The sequence below is a fragment of the Primulina huaijiensis genome, chromosome 16, assembly GCF_012295235.1.
Source record: "Primulina huaijiensis isolate GDHJ02 chromosome 16, ASM1229523v2, whole genome shotgun sequence".
NCBI lineage: Eukaryota > Viridiplantae > Streptophyta > Magnoliopsida > Lamiales > Gesneriaceae > Primulina > Primulina huaijiensis.
Window position 1 is genome coordinate 10,427,258 of NC_133321.1, and position 20,142 is coordinate 10,447,399.

At 36.2% G+C, this 20,142-nt stretch overlaps 1 non-coding gene across 1 annotated transcript; it reads left to right on the top strand.

Moving 5' to 3' along the window:
• The first annotated feature begins 16,614 nt into the window (after window positions 1-16,614).
• Window positions 16,615-16,723, top strand: LOC140962222 (small nucleolar RNA R71). The gene has a single exon (XR_012172501.1). It is a non-coding gene; the product is annotated as a small nucleolar RNA R71 (small nucleolar RNA).
• The last annotated feature ends 3,419 nt before the right edge of the window (window positions 16,724-20,142 follow it).

Here is a 20,142-nt window from a genome sequence, read left to right on the forward strand (position 1 = left end):
AGGTCCATAGTGAGCAGATCCAACAGTTGCTCCGTCTTCAAGGTACAGGCCAAGGTAGAGGTCAAGTAAGAGGTCAAGTGGCTCAGGCAGTTGGGACCGATGAGATCTTTACTGCTTTCAAGAGAATGGATCCGCCGGAATTTGCAGGTAGCACTGATCCATTGGTGGCTGTAGAGTGGATCAAAGCTCTTGAGGCGATTTTCGATCATCTCAACTATGAAGATAAGGACAGAATCAGTTGTGCAGTGTTCATGTTAGTCAAAGCTGCACGCATTTGGTGGAATGCTACCAAGGTAGGTGTTGATGTTCCAGCATTGAAGTGGCAAGGGTTCACTGATCTTTTCTATGACAAGCACTTCTCAGATGCGCTTCGAGCTCGGAAGGTGACTGAATTTTTAGAGCTTCGTCAAGGAGGTGTGAATGTTGATGAGTATATTCTGAAGTTTGAAGAGGGCTATCTGTTTGCTCCGTATATTGCCTCCAACGACAAAGACAAGGGTGCTCATTTTATTAGAGGCCTTCGAGCAGAAATCAGAAGGGACATCAATATGTCGAAGGCGGTGACATTCAAAGAGATTGTGTCTAAGGCTTTGTTGGCCGAGCAAGATGAGAAAGATATTGCCAGAGAGAGACAGGCGAGGCAGAAGTTTGTTGCTCAGAGGGGTCAGGGTACGAGTCATAGAGGAAATGACCATTTCAAAGGGAAAGGCAAGTTGGAGCCGAGTCCTAAACCACCGACAGTTCCATCTAATCCTGAGAAGCCATTGTGTCCCAAGTGCAGTAGACATCATCGGGGAGAGTGCAGATTTGGTAATCATACTTGTTACCGTTGTGGCACTGCAGGCCATATTGCCAAAGACTGTCCAAGAGGCTCGAGTAAAGAGAAGGTGAAGGGTCGCATCTTTACCATGACTAAGGAAGGTATAAACCATGATTCTTCTGTGATCTCTAGCACTATTTTAATTTCAGGCAGAGTAGCTATGACATTGATTGATACAGGTGCTACTCATTCTTTTATGTCTGAACTATTTTTGAGATCTTTGGGTATAGTTCCTTCTGTTATTCCCCTCCAGTTTAATGTTGTATTGCCTTCGGGGGATGTGTTGTGCCCGACGTCTATTGTGTATGCGTGTTCTGTTCAAATTGATGAGAGAGTGGTTTATGCTGATTTGATTGTTATTCCGATGGTTGCGTTTGATATTATACTTGGCATGGATTGGCTATCAACTTACCGTGCAGTGATTGATTGCGTTGCTAAGACGGGGAAATTTGCAGATGATGGCAATAGGGAAGGTTTGCTCGCCAGTGCAGGTACTTCGCTGGTCCTTCCTTTTATTTCTTGTCTTGAGGCTAAGAAGTTGTTGTTTAGAGGTTATGATGGATTTTTGGCTTCGATTGTTGATACGGATAGAATTGTGAAGTTGAATATTGATGATATTGATGTTGTGAGAGAGTTCTCTGTTGTATTTGAGGATTATGTACCGGGTTTACAGCCGGACAGAGATGTAGAGTTTGTGATCGATCTAGTTCCGGGTACGGTTCCTATTTCTAAGGCTCCATACAGGATGGCCCTTACAGAGATGAAAGAGTTGAAGACGCAATTGCAGGATCTATTGGATAAAGGTTTTATTCGACCGAGTTCTTCGCCTTGGGGAGCTCTGGTTCTTTTCGTCAAGAAGAAAGATGAGTCTTTGCGGCTGTGCATTGATTACAGAGAAATCAACAAAGTGACTGTCAAGAATAAGTATCCGTTGCCACGGATAGATGACCTTTTTGACCAACTGCAAGGGGTTACAGTGTTCTCGAAGATTGCTTTGCGATCTGGCTATTATCAGTTGAAGGTTAGGGAGTCTGATATCCCTAAGACGGCGTTCTGGACCAGGTACGGTCACTATTAATTTCTTGTGATGTCTTTTGTTCTGACCAATGCTCCTTCAGTATTCATGGATCTTATGAACCGTGTGTTCAAGCCGTATTTGGATAGCTTTGTCATTGTTTTTATCGATGACATTTTGATTTACTCCAAGACCAGAGAGCTTCATTCAGAGCACCTCAGAGTTGTTCATTTATTTGCTGAGAGAGAAGAGATTGTATGCTAAGTTGAAGAAATGTGAGTTCTGGTTGGAGCAGATTTCTTTCTTAGGCCATGTTGTCTCGAAGGATGGGTTAGCTGTTGATCCAGCGAAAATAGAGGCGATACAGAAGTGGCCTATTCCTACCACTGTACAAGAGGTACGCAGTTTTCTTGGTTTGGCGGGTTATTATCGTCGTTTTATTTCAGACTTTTCCAAGATTGCCCTGCCGTTAACTAATCTGACGAGGAAGACTGTGAAGTTTGAGTGGTCCAATGATTGCCAGAGTGGGTTTCAAGATTTGAAAGATAAGTTGATGTCAACTCCTGTACTTGCATTGCCCAGTGGTTCAGAGGACTTTGTTGTTTATACCGATGCATCGAAGAAGGGCCTTGGTGCAGTGCTGATGCAACGAGGTAAAGTAATAGCCTATGCTTCTCGCCAGTTGAAGGATTACGAGAAGAATTATCCTACGCATGATTTGGAGCTAGCAGTTGTGGTTTTCGCCTTGAAAATCTGGAGACATTATTTGTATGGCGAAAAGTGTGAAATTTTCACAGACCACAAGAGTTTAAAGTATTTGTTTTCGCAGAAAGAAGTCAATATGCGACAGAGACGGTGGTTAGAGCTTGTCAAAGACTATGATGTGACTATTAGTTACCACCCAGGGAAGGCGAATGTTGTAGCGGATGCATTGAGCCGTAAGTCGAGTTCTTCTTTGAGTTCTATGATTCAGCAGCCGTTGTTGTTAGATTTGCAGCGAGAAGAGATAGTTTTGGTGGTTCCTGGAACCATTGCTCGTTTTTCAGCGTTGGTTATTCGGGCTACATTGACGGACAGGATCCGTAGAGAGCAGGCTATTGATGTTCAGTTGTTAGAGTTGAGAGCTAGAGCAGAGGAGAGAGGTAATTCAGAGTTCGCGACGAATAGAGATGGTTTGGTGACGTTTAGAGGCCGTATTTGCATTCCTGCTGGTGATGATATTCGGCGAGACGTCTTGACAGAGGCACATACAGCGCCATACTCGATACATCCAGGCAGCACTAAGATGTATCAGGATCTTCGTAGACTCTATTGGTGGCCAGGTATGAAGAAAGATATTGCCATGTTTATTTCTCAGTGCCTAACTTGTCAGCAGGTGAAGATCGAGCACCAGAGACCTGCTGGGACATTGCTATCATTGCCGATTCCTCAATGGAAATGGGAGCACATTACGATGGATTTCGTGACTGGTCTTCCCAGAACGCAGAAAGGTTTTAACTCTATTTGGGTTATTGTTGATCGATTGACCAAGTCAGCGCATTTTCTTCCAGTCAAGACGACATATTCCATGAACCAGTATGCCGAAGAGTACATAGCAGAGATTGTTAGACTTCATGGTGTTCCTGTGTCGATCGTGTCTGATCGTGATCCTAGATTTACTTCAGAGTTTTGGAAGAGTTTGCACAGAGCTATGGGTACACGGTTAGCATTTAGTACAGCATATCACCCCCAGAGCGATGGTCAATCAGAGAGAGTTATTCAGATTTTAGAGGATATGCTCAGAGCTTGTACTATCGATTATCCTGGTAGCTGGAATTCTAAATTGCCTCTTGTTGAGTTCACGTATAATAATAGCTACCAAGCGACAATTGGCATGGCACCGTATGAAGCACTTTATGGTAGGAAGTGTAGATCTCCCTTGTATTGGGATGAGATTGGTGAGAGGAAGATGCTGGGTCCAGAGTTAGTCCAACAGACTGCTGATGTTGTTGCTGTTATCCGAGAGAGAATGAAGACAGCGCAGTCGAGACAGAAGAGTTATGCCGATGTGCGTCGTAGGCCATTGCAGTTTGAGGTTGGCGATCATGTGTTCTTGAAGATAGCACCTCTTAAGGGTGTGATGCGGTTTGGCAAGAAGGGAAAGTTGAGTCCGAGATTTATTGGCCCATTTGAGATCTTGGATAGAGTTGGTGATCGAGCCTACAGGTTAGCCCTACCGCCAGATCTTGACAGAGTTCATAATGTTTTTCACGTCTCTATGCTCAGGAAATATATTGCAAATTCTCCCCATGTTCTTCGCCACGAGCCATTGGATTTGACGCCGAATTTGACTTATCAAGAGATTCCGGTCCAGATTTTGGGTCGCAAAGTTAAAGTATTGAGAAACAAAGAGATCGGCAATGTTAAAGTCCTTTGGAGGAATCATTTGATTGAAGAAGCCACGTGGGAACCAGAGGATGAGATGAAAGAGAAGTATCCCGAGTTGTTTGCGCAGTGACGTCAATTTCGGGGACGAAATTCCTCTAAGGAGGGGATATTGTAATATCCAAGCCTGGTGAATGGTATGGTTTAAGATTTTGTATGCTTATGGACTATTTGGTTAAGTTTATGTATAGTTTTGATGTTAAGAGTTTTGATAAATGGTTTATAGTATTGTTGTTTATAGTTGTTGTGTAGTTGTTGTAGCATTGTTGCGATTTAATTCATGGTAATTCGTATGTTGAGCCAATTGTTATGAGGCCAATTCGAGTGGTTAGATAAGACATAGAGGTGTAACTTTCTTATTTTGAGTTTTCTTCAAATCATTGTGGAAGGTAAGCCAAAAGTGCCCCGAAGTGTGTCGTGTGTTTCGACGTTCCTCCAGTGACACATGTTGAGAGATTTAGCATAACTTTTTACTCAGACCTCCAAAAGTTCTGATATTTGGAGAGGTTCAAGAAACGACATAGAGATACAACTTTGTAGTTTACCATTTTTCCAAATTTTGAAGGGAAGAGGCGTTTCGGAGGCGATCTTTGGAGAAGCTGTGCGCAGAGTAACCAAAGTGCACCCGCACTCTATTGTTCAGTGAGTGCACCCGCACTCCAAAATGTAGCGCACCCGCGGTCTACTGTTTCAGATTTTTGGCTGAGGTGCCGAAGGCATAGCGCACCCGCGGTGCAAGGGATAGCGCACCCGCGGTCCGTGAACAGTAAAGTCGTGTTTTTGAATTTAATTGCTTAAATACATGACTTGGTTAACTTTTCCCTCATTTCTCTCCTCATTCTCGATTTCTTCAGCTCAAGGGATGCTAGGGTTCCATTTTCTTACTTTTATTTTTTAGATTCAAGCTTCTTGTTGGATTATTGAAGAGAGAACAAGGTTATTTTGAGTTCAAGGAGCTAAGGTAAGCTTGTGGCTTTGATTATTTCTTGGTTTATGGTGTTGGGAGAAGTCTTGGGTATTTAGAGTGTGTTAGCTTTATGAAGTTTATGGTATGGGTTTATGATTTTTGAGATGTTGATGGTGAAGTTTATGGTTTATTGTTGTAGGTTGTGTACCAAGAGAGTAGATTCAAGGTTCCAAGTGTTGTAAGTGGAATTCATTTCCTTGTGCTCACATGATAATATATGTATTGTGTTTCAATGGTTTTAACATGTTATTCCCTTCCATTTGATTCATGCTATGTATTAATACACTTTGTTGTATATTAGAGGCATTTTCGTCTCAATTATGAAAAAGGGAATACAAAAGAAAATAGAGTCTTCAAAGTGTTTGTTTTAATGCCAAAGAGAGAATTCAAATGTTTTATTGGATTGATAGATACATAGTCAAAGATTGCATGCAATTAGTTGATCAACGACCATAGGCTTATATCCCTCAGAGTTATCGATGTATATCGATGGGATATAGGTACAGAGACAGAGTTACTATATAGATATCAATCCAACAGAGAAAAGAGAAATACCATCTTATTGTTATATTATGTTATGTTATTCATGTTTCAGAGTTGATGGTATTTAATGTTTTCAAAGCCATGTTTTACAGAGTATGATATGTATTCATTGCTATGTAAGAGTTCTACTTGCTCAGTTTTATACTCATTTCAGTAATTTCATGTGATGCAGGTAAGAGCGAGGAGCCAGGACATTGATTGGAGCCGAGGTCATATGTATGAAAGATGGAAGGAAGAAAGATATTTTGATATACATGATCAAAATGACATTTTGTATTTTGTTGTATCATTTTATTGATCATGTGTTTATACTTTTGGTTATATATTGAAAATGTATTTTGAATCCTTCCTTCTTCCCTTCGAGAAAAATCTTTAAATTCCGCTGTTATTTTATGAAATGGATCAGAGCGTTACATTTAGACAAGAGAAAGCAGCAGCAAGAAAGTTTGGAATCGTAATTGTGAAAAGAAAGAAGAAGCGGTTAATATTCAAAATGTACAGCCGTCAGTGTAAACACAAGGACACGTGTCAGTATGTTTACGGTTGAGTATTTGAAAGGTTATGCAGAGTGTCAGAAAAGTTATTTTTCAAAAATGAAAAAGCGCGGGCTGTCTAATGAATTACTGAAAATAATCAGAAGAGGATTTGTCGTATTATGATAATATCTACAGGAAGTTATAAGGTGCTGAAGTATTGTCAGCATTCTTGACGAAATCCAGTAGATACTTTCTCTTAGCGAACAGACAAAACTCTCTTCTGCTTCTGACAAAGCACGAAAATATGAAAGATTAATGTTCCCCCTGAATCTATGCAATAAATACGAAGATACGAAGTTTGAAGGATTAATAAATGATTCTTGGTATCCCTGCAGACAGTGAGCCGTCGCTTCAGCTTCTATAAATACTTGAGACTCTTCAACTTCTTCAATCATTAAATGTCACCTGTCTATAAGTAATACAACAAGAATGTTAGATAATAACAGTTCGATATGTCTAGTTCAAGCAATTCTGATGCTTGTAGCATTACGCATGTCATTGTCACAGATGAAATGTTTCCTTATCTGGAAGACTTGAAGAAGAATATTGAAGAATTTGTCTTGGTAAAAGTCATGTCTTCATGGTTCAAGATTCAAGATCTCCAGAATTCTTATCAAAATGGTTTGGCATTTACTCGTTCATAGAGAGCAGTAGCGAGAAGATACAAACAACAATTTGATGTCAATCATGTTACAGAGCTAGAAACTGATCAAGTTCTTCTGCATGAGATGCTGTGGAAGGAGTGGCATCAGCTAGAGAAGATCTCTTCTGCTTAATCCTTCACTAGTTTAAGAATCCTTGAACTGAATAATTGGATAGTTGAGTGGCAGGATTTTGTAGGTTCTGAACTGGCTGCTGTAAGATGGCATAGATTATTTCCTCAATAAAATTTTAGTAGATGTAATTTTGTCTTCTTATTCTTCTGCAAACATTCTACTGTCAAATTTTTGAAAAATAACAATTAAGTTAAATCAATTAAACCAAGTACATTTCGAAAGTAAGAAAACTTATTCTCAGGCAAAGGTTTTGTAAAGATATCTGCTGCTTGTTGATAAGTCGGAACGTGTTCCAGACGAATATCCTTCTTCTGTACATGATCTCTGATAAAATGATGTCTGATATCTTTGTGCTTCGTTCTGGAATGAAGTACTGGATTTTGCGTGATTGCAATGGCACTGGTATTGTCACAGAAGATAGGTGATTCAGAGACTTGAACTCCATAATCTTTGAGTTGTTGCTGTATCCACATTATTTGAGAGCAGCAACTTCCAGCAGCAAGATACTCTGCTTCTGCAGTAGACGTGGCTATGGAAGTCTGCTTTTTACTGAAGCAGGAGATCAACCTGTCACCAAGAAATTGACAAAAACCACTAGTGCATTTCCTATCCAGTTTGCATCCTGCATAGTCAGCATCTGAATATCCAATAAGATTGAATGATGAGTCCTTGGGATACCATAGGCCGACATTCTGAGTATCCTTTAAGTATTTTAGAATACGCTTAGCAACAATAAAATGAGATTGCTTAGGGTTAGTCTGAAATCTTGCGCAAATACAAACAGCAAACATGATATCAGGTCTGCTGGCTGTGAGATATAAAAATGAGCCAATAAGACCACGATACTGAGTTACCTCTACTGAGTTTCCATTTTCATCTTTGTCAAGTTTAGTAGATGAGCTCATTGGAGTGGAAGCAGCAGAGCATGTTTCCATACCATACTTTTTCAATAATTCTTTCGTATACTTAGCCTGATTTATGAAGATTCTTGTTTCCAGTTGCTTGACCTGCAGTCCTAGGAAGAATGTTAATTCTCCCATCAAACTCATCTCAAATTTATCCTGCATCATCTTAGCAAACTTTTCACATAGTTTGGGGTTAGTTGACCCAAAGATAATGTCATCAACATAAATTTGTACTAACAAAATGTGCTTATTCTTAACAAACGTGAATAAAGTCTTATCTACAGTGCCAATGGTAAAATCCTGATTAACAAGGAATTGTGATAGAGTGTCATACCATGCTCTAGGTGCCTGTTTCAGACCATACAGAGCTTTGTGTAATTTGAAAACATGATGTGGTAGAAAATGATCGATGAAACCTGGAGGTTGTTCGACGTAAACTTCTTCTTGCAGTAAACAATTTAGGAAGGCACTCTTCACATCCATCTGATAAACTTTAAAAGTTTTGAAAGCAGCAAAGGCTAAGAATATTCTGATGGCTTCAAGCCTTGCTACTGGTGCAAAGTTCTCATCATAGTCTATTCCTTCTTCTTGCCTGAAACCCTGAGCCACCAGTCTTGCTTTGTTTCTAACTACATTTCCTTCTTCATTTAACTTGTTTTTGAATACCCACCGAGTTCCAATGACTGCTTGATGAGTCGGTCTAGGTACAAGAAACCATACTTCATTTCTTTTAAATTGATTCAGCTCTTCTTGCATTGCTTCAATCCAACTAGGATCCTAAAGAGCTTCTTCAATCTTCTTTGGTTCAACCTGAGAAATAAAAGCAGCATGCATATATTCATTAAGCATTTGTCTTCTTTTCCTTAAAAGAGCTGCTGGATTTCTGATAACCAAGGATGGAGGATGTGATTTTCTCCAGATAAATGGGTTTAGACGGATTTCTTCCTGGTTTGATGGATTTGGACCAAGCTCAAGTGAGGTGTCAATAGATTCTGGAGTGTCAACTACTGGTTCTGGTGCATCCTGTGTCTGTATTTCTGGTTCTACTATAGGGATGTCTGGTTCTGGATTTTGTGCATCGTTGACACGTGGTTCTGTATCATCTTCACTATCCAGTTCTAGATGAATGTTGTCCAACCTGTTACTCAGATTTGAAGTGTTAGTAATTTCATGAGCATTGTTGTCTTCATCGAAAACAACGTGAATGGATTCTTCAACATTAAGAGTTCTTTTATTAAAGATTCTGAACGCTTTGCTCACTGCTGAATATCCAAGAAACAGTCCAGCATCTGATTTCGAATCAAATGCAGTCAAATAGTTTTTATCTTTATTATGCACGAAACATTTGCAACCAAATACATGAAAATAAGATACATTAGGCTTACTCTCTTTCCATATCTCATAAGGAGTCTTGTTATGTATCTTGTTGATCATGGTTCTGTTTTGTGTATAGCATGCAGTGTTGATTGCTTCTGCCCAGAAGCGCTGAGAGATGTTAGCATCTGCTAGCATTGTTCTAGCGGCTTCTTTAAGAGTTCTGTTTCTCCTTTCAGCTACTCCGTTTTGTTGAGGCGTTCTGGCAGCTGAATACTCATGATTAATGCCCTGTTCATCCAAATATAACTCAAGTACCTTGTTAGTAAACTCAGTACCTCGATCAATTATGATTTTAATAACAGAAACTGATTTTTCATTTTGAATTTTCTTCAGAAGTTTGATCAGAAATCCACTGGTCTGGTATTTTCCAACAAGAAATATTACCCAAGTAAATCTAGAAAAATCATCAATAATAATAAGAGTGTATCTCATTCCCCCTAAACTTATGATAGGGATTGGACCAAATAAGTCCATATGCAATAATTCCAAACATCTTGAAATTGATTTACTACCTTTGTTCATGAAGCTGGATCTTATCTGTTTACCAAGTTGACATGCAGAACATACGTGATTTTTAACGAAATTAATATCAGGCAAACCGTCAACTATGTTCTGCTTTTTGAGAATATTGATTGACTTAAAGTTTAGGTGATTCAATCTCTTTTGCCATAACCAATGTTTATCACTGAGAGATGCAACCAAACACGTAGGAACATTAATATGATCTACATTCCAAGAAACTCTGTATGTATTTCCTTCTCTTTTCCCGGTTAAGATTGCATATCCATCCACCTCTTTAATTATGCATAAGTGCTTCTGAAAAACTACTGAATATCCATTGTCACATAATTGACTGATACTGATCAGATTATAACATAGGTTTTCAACCAAAAGTACATCATTTATAGTAATGTTAAAATGAGTAATCTTACCCTTACCCACGGTTTTACCTTTTGAGTTGTCCCCAAAAGTTATCTTTGGTCCAGTACAACTTATCACTTCTGATAATAGATTCTTTTGTCCAATCATGTGTCTGGAGCATCCACTGTCCAGCTACCATATGGAGTTGCTAATTTTGACTTTCTTCTGTTCCTGCAAGCACAAGTTTTAATAAATGGTACCCAATCTATTTGGGTCCAAGCCTTATCAGTCCCTTAGGAACCCACATCTGTACAATTCTTGGTGACTTTGTACTTTGGGTATCCACCTTTGTGTGTGCAACAGAAGGTCTAGTTTTCTTAACATAATGCACTTTAGAATGTTGTTCTTCCCTTCTATTCTTGGTTTCTGGTCTGTATCTCTTTTGAACAGGTCTAGTATTATAGTACTGGTAGTTTTTAACCCTCATAGAGAATTGTCTTTCTGAGTTGAATCCTCTACTGGATCCAGCACTTTGATGGACTCTACTCTCAGGTTTAACATAACCCAGACCATAATGGTTTCTTCTGTCTGTCTGATTTACAAACTTTTCACCTTGAACAGTCGGTACTACAGATTCATGTACTATACTAGATTTAACGAAGTAAATGGATTTTCCTTTGCCTTTATCCAGTATTGGTTTCGTACTAGTTTCTGAAGTGCTTTCATTGTTACTGAAACCGAGACCACTTCTGTCTCCAGATTGTTTCTGTAACTCATGCATCTTCTCCAAAGAAACAGAAGACTTGTTCCATGCATTTACCAGTAGTGATAGCTTCTGATTTTCAGATCTCATTGTCTGCTATTCTGCATTTACTATCTCATTCTCAGTTTTCAACTTACTTATCTCAACTTTTAGATCACTACAGCTGTTTTCTTGCAAGCAAGTAAACTTATTGATTTGATCCTTTAAATTTTGATTTTCAGTCTTAACTTCCTCTAATGATTGAGAAAGTCTTGAGTACTCTTCTACCATGTCATGCAGTGCATTAACCAAATCAGTTCGTGTAAATTCATTTGAGTTAAAATCAAATACCTCTCCAGATGTTGAGGTTGATTCGGTGTCTGCCATAAGGCATTTGACTTCTTCTGCATCACTGTCGCTTGAATGATCATCTGAGTCAGAAGACTCAGAGCTAGAATATGCCCACTAGGACTTATTTTCTTCAGCAACCATTGCTTTGCGATCTCTTCTGGATTTCTTATCATTCCTCTTGTGCTCCTTTTTCTTCTTTTCGTCCTTTTTGGGGTTTGGGCAATCAGCAATAAAGTGACCAATTTTTCCACAGTTAAAACATGCCATATCACCGGATGGTGATGCTTTCTTAAAATTTCGGTTAGGATTCTGATACGTTCTGTTGTTCTTTTTCATGAATCTAGAGAATTTCTTCACAAAAAAAGACATTGCATCATTGCTGATCTGTTCAGTAGTTCTATCAGATGTGCTTTCAGTAGTAGTAGTAGGTGATACATTTGGAACAACTGTAACAGGAGCAACAGTGGTAGCAACAAGAGCCTTGGTTGGTGTACTCAATGATGGCTCTTCTCCACTTCGTACTTCCAGTTCAAATTCATATGCTTTCAAGTCTGTAAATAGATCATGCAGTTCTAATTTGTTCAGATCTCTAGATACTCTCATGGCCATAGTTTTTACATCCCATTCCTTAGGCAATGCTCTCATTACTTTGAGTGCTATTTCTCTGTTGCCATAGTCTTTACCAAGAGCTGCTAGCTCATTAACCAGACTACTGAAACGTTGATCAAACTCGTTTAGAGTTTCTCCGGCCTTCATTTTCAGATTTTCAAATTCTTGCATGGCCACGGACAACTTGTTTTCTTTAGTCTGCTCATTTCCTTCACAAATTTGAATGAGCTTTTCCCATATTTCTTTTTCAGTTGAACACATTTTGATCTTGCTGAAGGTGTTCTTATCAAGAGTTTTATAGAGTGTGTCCTTTGCGACATTATCCACATTGGCTTTCTTTTTATCTTCACTAGTCCATTCGCTTCTTGGTTTTTCAACCATTTGCGGCGCACCATCAGTGATAGAAATGGCTGTATTAGGCTTTAAGATCTTTAATGGACCATCTGTGATGACGAACCACATGTCGTCATCTTGAGCTGCTAGATGAGCTTGCATACAGATCTTCCAGTCATCGAAGTCTTCTTTTGAGAACATGGGAACCTTGCTAAAGTGTGCCATCTGTTGTTGATTTTCAAGAACAAGAATAACACTGCTCTGATACCACTTGTTGGGGATCGATGTAGAGTTTAGAGGGGGGAGGTGAATAAACTCTTTTCTTTTCTGATTTCTTATTTTGAAGTTTCTAAAATCCTGTTAGAGATTGTAGCTGATCTTGTTCAAGTGTGCAACCAACAAATCACAGAATAGTTCGGAAACGATCTGATGGTTTAGTATTTGAAATGATAAAAACAGTAGGCAGTAGACAATCTAATCTTGTTTAAGTGTGCAACCAACAAATCACAGAATAGTGCGGAAACGATCTGATGGTTCAGTAATTGAAATGATAAAAACAGTAGGCAGTAGACAATAGTTGTTTAAGGAAGTTCGAAGATAAAATCTTATACGTCTCCCCTTCTTCTATTTCCAGAAGGTATCACTAAAAGACTTTGGATTTTACAGTACACACTCCTACACACCCACTTCAGTAGGACTTACCCTCTGCCTACTGAAACTCTTAGTGTATCAACACGATAAAATATATAATCAAAGTTCTGGAAAAGACTCTTTTCCAGATTACAAACTCTTCTCAACAAGATATGAATAGTGTGAACTGTTTATGAAGAGTATGAGAAATAGCAGCACAAGATGATCTTCAACCGATCAGATATATGCTTTGAAGCATGTGCTACTTTTCTGTATGTCGAGCTTTTTGTGAGATAAGAGAGTTTTGTGCTCAGATCAACGTTGTGAGTATTGTAATCAGTATTGTCCCCCTTTCTTTATCAACGTTGTTCTTGAATATTTATAGAAGTTTTTGATCCCAACGTCTATAAACAAAACGACTTCTTTGACTTCTGATATATTCAGCTTTAATACCTGAAATAGGTCTAGCAGAAAAGCTTCAAAACAATCAGTCTTTTTTTATACCAAAATTTGTAAGACGTAATAAATAGCTTCATACAGCATTAATGGTGCAATTAATGCTAGTACTTGATAAAGTAACGGTAACATTCAAGGCTAGTTCTGTTTATGCGAAGGACGTTAAGTTACTTCGGTTTGGACTGAATTCTGCTTCTGTTTTTATAGAATTCTAAGTTCTGCTTCTGGTTATCTTAGAACTTTAAGTTCTGCTTCTGGTTGTCGTTAGTTGAAGACTACTGCTTTTATATTGCTTAAAGATCTGCTGATTTTAAATCTCATTGCCCATCGCCATAATTAAGTTATGTCTAACAATTAATTATTTTTTTAAAAGCATTTTCACATTTCTGAGTCCATTCAAATTGTGTATCTTTTATTAAAAGATTCGAAATTGGTTTAGATATTATGCTGAAATTTTTTATAAACCTTCTATAAAAACCTGCATGACCCAAGAATGATCGAACTTCTTTGACCGTTTTTGGTGATGTTAAATTAGCAATAACATCAACTTTGACTTTATCAACTTCAATTCATTTTTCAGATATCACATGACCTAACACAATCCTAGATTTAACCATATAATGACATTTTTCTCAATTTTAAACAAGATTTTTTTCTTCACATCGTTTTAATACTTCTTCTAGGTTTTTAAGACAATTTTCAAATGAGTTTCCAAAAACAGTTATATCATCCATAAAAGCTTCTACAAATTCTTCAATCATATCACTGAAAATACTTAACATGCATCTTTGAAAAGTAGCCGGAGCATTACATAAACCAAATGGCATTCTTTTAAATGCAAAAGTTCCGAAAGGACAAGTGAAAGTAGTTTTTTCTTGATCTTCTAATGATATAGGTATTTGATAATACCCCGAATACCCATCAAGAAAACAGTAATAAGAATTTCCTGCTACTTTTTCTAGAATTTGATATAAAAATGGTATTGGGAAATGATCTTTTCTAGTTGCATCATTTAAGTTTCTATAATCAATACACATACGCCATCGTGAAGGAATCCTAGCTTGTAATAACTCTCCCTTTTCATTTTTTATAACAGTGATGCCTGACTTTTTAGGTACTACTTGTGCTGGATTACCCATTTACTATCTGAGATTGGATAGATAAATCCAGCGTTTAATAGTTTTAATACTTCATTCTTAACAACTTCCTTCATATGTGGATTTAACTTTCTTTGTGGTTGTTGATATGTTTTAGCATTTTCTTCCAAATGAATTTTATGTGTGCAAATTAAATGATTTATACCTTTTATATCTTTCAAAGTCCATCCAATTGCATTTTTATATTTTTTAAGTAATTTAATTAAATCTTCTTCTTGATTTGGTAGAAGAGTGGAAGAAATTACAACAGGAAATATTTTATTTTCACCAACAAATACATATTTCAATTCGAATGGTAAAACTTTTAATTCAAGTTTTGTATTATCATCTTCTTTAAAATTATTTTCAGACTCAAAACTTTCTATTGAAAAAACTTTAGATTGTTGATTTAAGTTTTCTTCTTGTATATTTTCTTCCACAATTTTTTCAATTTCATTATCATATTCATTTTCATTAATACTTGGTTGTTTACATAAATTGAACACATTAAGTTCTAGAGTCATATTTCCAAAAGACAATTTCATTATTCCATTTCGACAATTAATTAAAGCATTTGAAGTTGCTAGAAATGGTCGTCCCAATATTACTGGAATTTCATTATGTACTTCTATTGGTTGTGTATCCAAAACAATAAAATCTACAGGATATATGAATTTATCAACTTGAACCAACACATCTTCTACAATACCTCTAGGTATTTTGATTGACCTATCCGCCAGTAAGAGAGTAACAGAAGTGGGTTTTAATTCTCCTAAATTAAGTTTTTCATAAACTGAATAAGGAAGTAAATTCACACTTGCTCCCAAATCTAACAAAGCTTTTTTAATTTTATTTTCTCCAATAATACATGAAATTGTTGGACAACCAGGATCTTTATATTTTAAACTAGAATTATTTTGAAGAATAGAACTTACTTGTTCAGCCAAGAATGCTTTCTTCTTCACATGCAATTTTCTCTTCACAGTACATAAGTCTTTTAAAAATTTTGCATATGAAGGTACTTGTTTAATAGCATCTAATAATGGAATATTTATCTTTACTTGTTTAAAAACTTCATAGATATCAGAATCATTTTTTTGTTTTTTATGATTTGTTAATGCATGAGGAAATGGTGGAGGTTTATTTGATTCATTTACTATTTCAGATGATTTATCATTCAACATATTATTTTTAGAATTTAAGGTATCATCATTCTCAAAAGTATCAGGATTATCATCCTTACTCTTTGATTTTAAATGATCCTTGTTTTCATTACTATATGGATCATTAACTATTTTACCACTTCTAAGGGTAATAACAGATTTTATTTGATCAATTTTTTCATTTTTTAATTCTTGATTTTGATTTTTAGGATTAGGTTGAGGTTGAGATGGAAATTTTCCTTTTTCATGAATATTAAGTGCAGATGCAAATTTTGCAAGAGTTTCTTTCAAATCAGTCATAGATTGACTGTTTTGAATATTGATAGATTCTTGCTTTTGGATAAATGCATGAATTACATCTTCAAAGTTTTTTCTTGGAGGTGTAACATAAGGAATATAACCTTGATGATTTTGGTTATTTTGAAAATATTGTTGTGAGGGTTGTGCATTATTATCATTCCTCCAACTAAAATTAGGATGATTTTTCCATCCAGGATTATATGATGTTGAAAAAGGATCTAGTATTGGTTTTTTATAATTGTTAACATAATTTGCTTGTTCATGGAGACATTCTTTAAATGAAGGTAATGTTGGACAATCTTTTGTAGCATGATCATGTGTATCACATATATGACAAACAATTTCTTGAATACTTTTTAATTGACCACTCTTTTTCATTTCTATTGACTCAATTTTTCTTGCTAAAGATGCAAGTTTAGCTTGAATATCTATATCTTCTTTAAGATTATAGATACCACCCCCATTTGTTGAATTATTGATTTTAGTTGTTGGTGGTTCTATTGTGCCTATATTATCCAAATTTTGAGCATTTTCTGCTAATGAATCTAAATACTCCAAAGTTTAATTTGTGTTTTTATCTTCAAAAGTTCCATTACACATGAATTCTATCATTTGCCTATCTTTAGGTATTAGACCTTCATAAAAGTGAGAAACTATTCTCCATGTTTCAAAACCATGATGTGGGCATGTATTAAGTAATTCATTATATCTATCCCAACATTGATAAAGTGTTTATCCTTGTTTTTGAGAAAAAGTAGTAATTTGTCTTTTAAAAGTGTTTGTTCTATGGGAAGGAAAATACTTTTTGAGAAATTGTTGTTGCATTTCTTCCCATGATCTTATTGAATTTGATCTCAAATTTTGTAGCCATGTTTTAGCTTTATCTTTTAAAGAAAAAGGGAAAAGCTTTAATCGAACTATAACCATGCTACAATTTTGATCATTATAAGTGTTACAAACTTCTTCAAATTCTCTTAGATGTAAATATGGATTTTCAGAATCTAAACCATGAAAATTTGGTAAAAGTTGAATAATTTGAGCTTCAAAGTTGAAATTAGATGCATCAGGAGAAAAACTAAACAAGCTGGGGTACTAGTTCTAATAGGGTTCATATGATACCTAAGTGTTCTTAATTGATCATGTTCTTGATTATTAATATTATTATTGTTATTATTGTTATCATTATCTTGATTATTTGAATTATCATCCATGTTTAAATTATTTTCAGATACTCGTATAACTCTACCACTTTTTTTTCGACTCCAAATACTCATATAAAAAAAACAACACAATACTTATAAATAAAACATAATTAACAAATATAAACTTAATTTATACCTCCCAGGCAACGGCGCCAAAAACTTGCTACTACTTAAATTATAATTCACCCAAGTGTAGTTTGTCTGCAAGTAATATATTTCGTAAGTACGAGATCGATCCACAGAGAGGTTATTTTAAGTTTAAATTTATTAATTTATAGATTACCAAATGCAAGAACGAAGTTTAAAATTATAAATTTTGTCAAGGCTCGAGGATTTATTCTTGGTTTATGCAATATTGTTTAACTAAAAGTAAAACAAATGGTTCCAAGAAAATTAAATATTTAAACACACACCTAATATAATATAGTTCCCACTATAGAAAATACCGAATTCACCGATATTTTATATATGGTACCTATGATTATATATATAACTATATAAATATATAATTGCATAAAATAAATATTAAATTAAATCATTAAATTTCATTTAGAACAACCGGCAGAGCCACGCTATTGCCTAAATGAAATATATGATTTAATAAATTAGTTGCGGAAAAGTAAAAATTAGTTGCGATAAAATAAATGTCAGATGCGGAAAGTAAAAGTTAGTTACGATGAAGTAAATGTTAGATGCGGAAAGTAAAAGTTAGTTGTGATAAAATAGATGTTAGAATGTTAGATATTAGTATTAAATCATAATATTTCATTTAGAACAACCGGCAGAGCCATGCTATCTTCAAAATTAAATATATGATATAATTATATAAATATATATATATATGTATAATATAACAATAATAATTGATGAAATATTTATTGTATCAAAATTAAACAACAAATCAAGATAACCACTTCAATGGTATTAAGAATTTGATGTAAATTGATAACAACAGATANTAGTAAGACATTTAAATATAAACAAACAATACTAAAATAACATAATTTCATAATTTTAATGAAACTTAAATTTTAAAATATAAGTTTTAACATATAATAAATTATTAATTTTAAGTTTCATCAGTATCAAATGATAGTGCCTGCAAGAACCATTCAATTATGGTTAGCGTACAGTACGGTCTCTTCAACTCATATATCCCGATCGATTCGACAACCATTGGTATATTGAGAGTTGTCAATGAATCGATACTATGTGTCATGTCGTAGTTGCATCGATGGTTTAATCTATGAAACCCCTTTCATAATTACCATCAAACTCTGATAAGATTTTTCATACTACGTACACATAGGATATCCATACCCGAAGGTAAGCGGTGAATCTCCGACTACAATGCATCGACTCCTATATGTTTCGACAAAACACTTAACCTTGCCACCTGATGACCCCATGAGAGTCAGTAAACAAGTCAAAGTGCAATGTTAGCACATAGAGTCTCAATGTTGTCCCGGGTAATAAGGACTAATGGTGTACAACCATAAACTAGGACGTTTCCACTCTATAAGTGAGAACCACTTGGAAAGTCCTTTATGGAGGGTTGTTCAGTGCACTCTATCAGGAGCACCTATCTGCATGCTCGGACATCACAATGTCCCCTACCAATGTAACATGATACTCACATCGCAGATACTAGCCTCGAACTCGAGCGGCCTATATCCTTCTTAGCGACGGCTGAATCGACTAGGAACTATTTAGAATATATAGTATTCCAAATATGAGTTTCATGATACTCATCATATGAGCATCTCATATTCTTTCTACTATTTGTATATTCAAGCACTTTATCTATGCAACTAACATGGGTATACAGATAAAGAAGTGCCAAAAAAATAATTTCAAATATTATTAAAATAAAGATTGTTTATACATAGAATTTTATTGTGAACACTCGGCCAACACTTGGCTCGACGTGCACCTACTCTAACAACCTGATGACCCCATATGAGTCGGTAAACAAGTCAAAGTGTAATGCTAGCACATTGAGTCTCAATGTTGTCCCGGGTCGTAAGGACTAATGGTGTACAACCATAAACTAGGATGTTTCCACTCGATAAGTGAGAACCACTTGGAAAGTCCCATATGGAGGGTTGTTCAGTGCACTCTACCAGGAGCACCTATCTGCATCCTCGGACATCACAATGTCTCCTACCAATGAAACATGGTACTCACATCGCAGATACTAGTCTCAAACTCGAGCGGCCTATATCCTTCTTAGCGGCGGCTGAATCGACTAGGAACTGTTTAGAATATACATGTTGGGTGCAATAATTGTCCCTGCTTGATAGAGCGATCGAACCATGGTGTTTTAGTTGCTGAGCGGTTTAAAAGATTTGAGTTGCACCATTACCACCAGCTATAGCTTTTGGTAAAGCGGTAAGCACTCGGTCCTACAATTGGCATTAGAGCCAAGGTCACGGGTTCGATTCCCATTGATTGCAAGGAGTGCAATTATTGGGAGGGAGATTGTTGGGTGCAATAATTGTCTTTATTTGATAGAGCGATCGAACCGTGGTGCTTGAGTTGGTGTGCGCTTTAAAAGATTTGAGTTGCACCATTACCACCATCTATAGCTTTTGGTAAAGCGCTAAACACTCGGTCCTACAATACAATATTCCAAATATGAGTTTCATGATACTTATCATATGAGCATCTCATATTCTTTCTACTATTTGTATATTCAAGGACTTTATCTATGCAACTAGCATGTGTATACAGATAAAGAAGTGCAAAAACAATAATTTCAAATATTATTAAAATAAAGATTGTTTATACATAGAGTTTCATTGTGAACACTCGGCCAACACTTGGCTCGACGTGCACCTACTCTAACACCCCCTCACTGTCTGAGTTGAAATGAGAAGCTTTTTCCCTCGCTTCGAGCTGTAATAAGAATAACAGTTCTTTCAATCCGCTTTCTTTGATGCTGACTTGACCCGTAGAGTTGAACTTGAACTACCTCTTTGATCCTTCCCATGTAA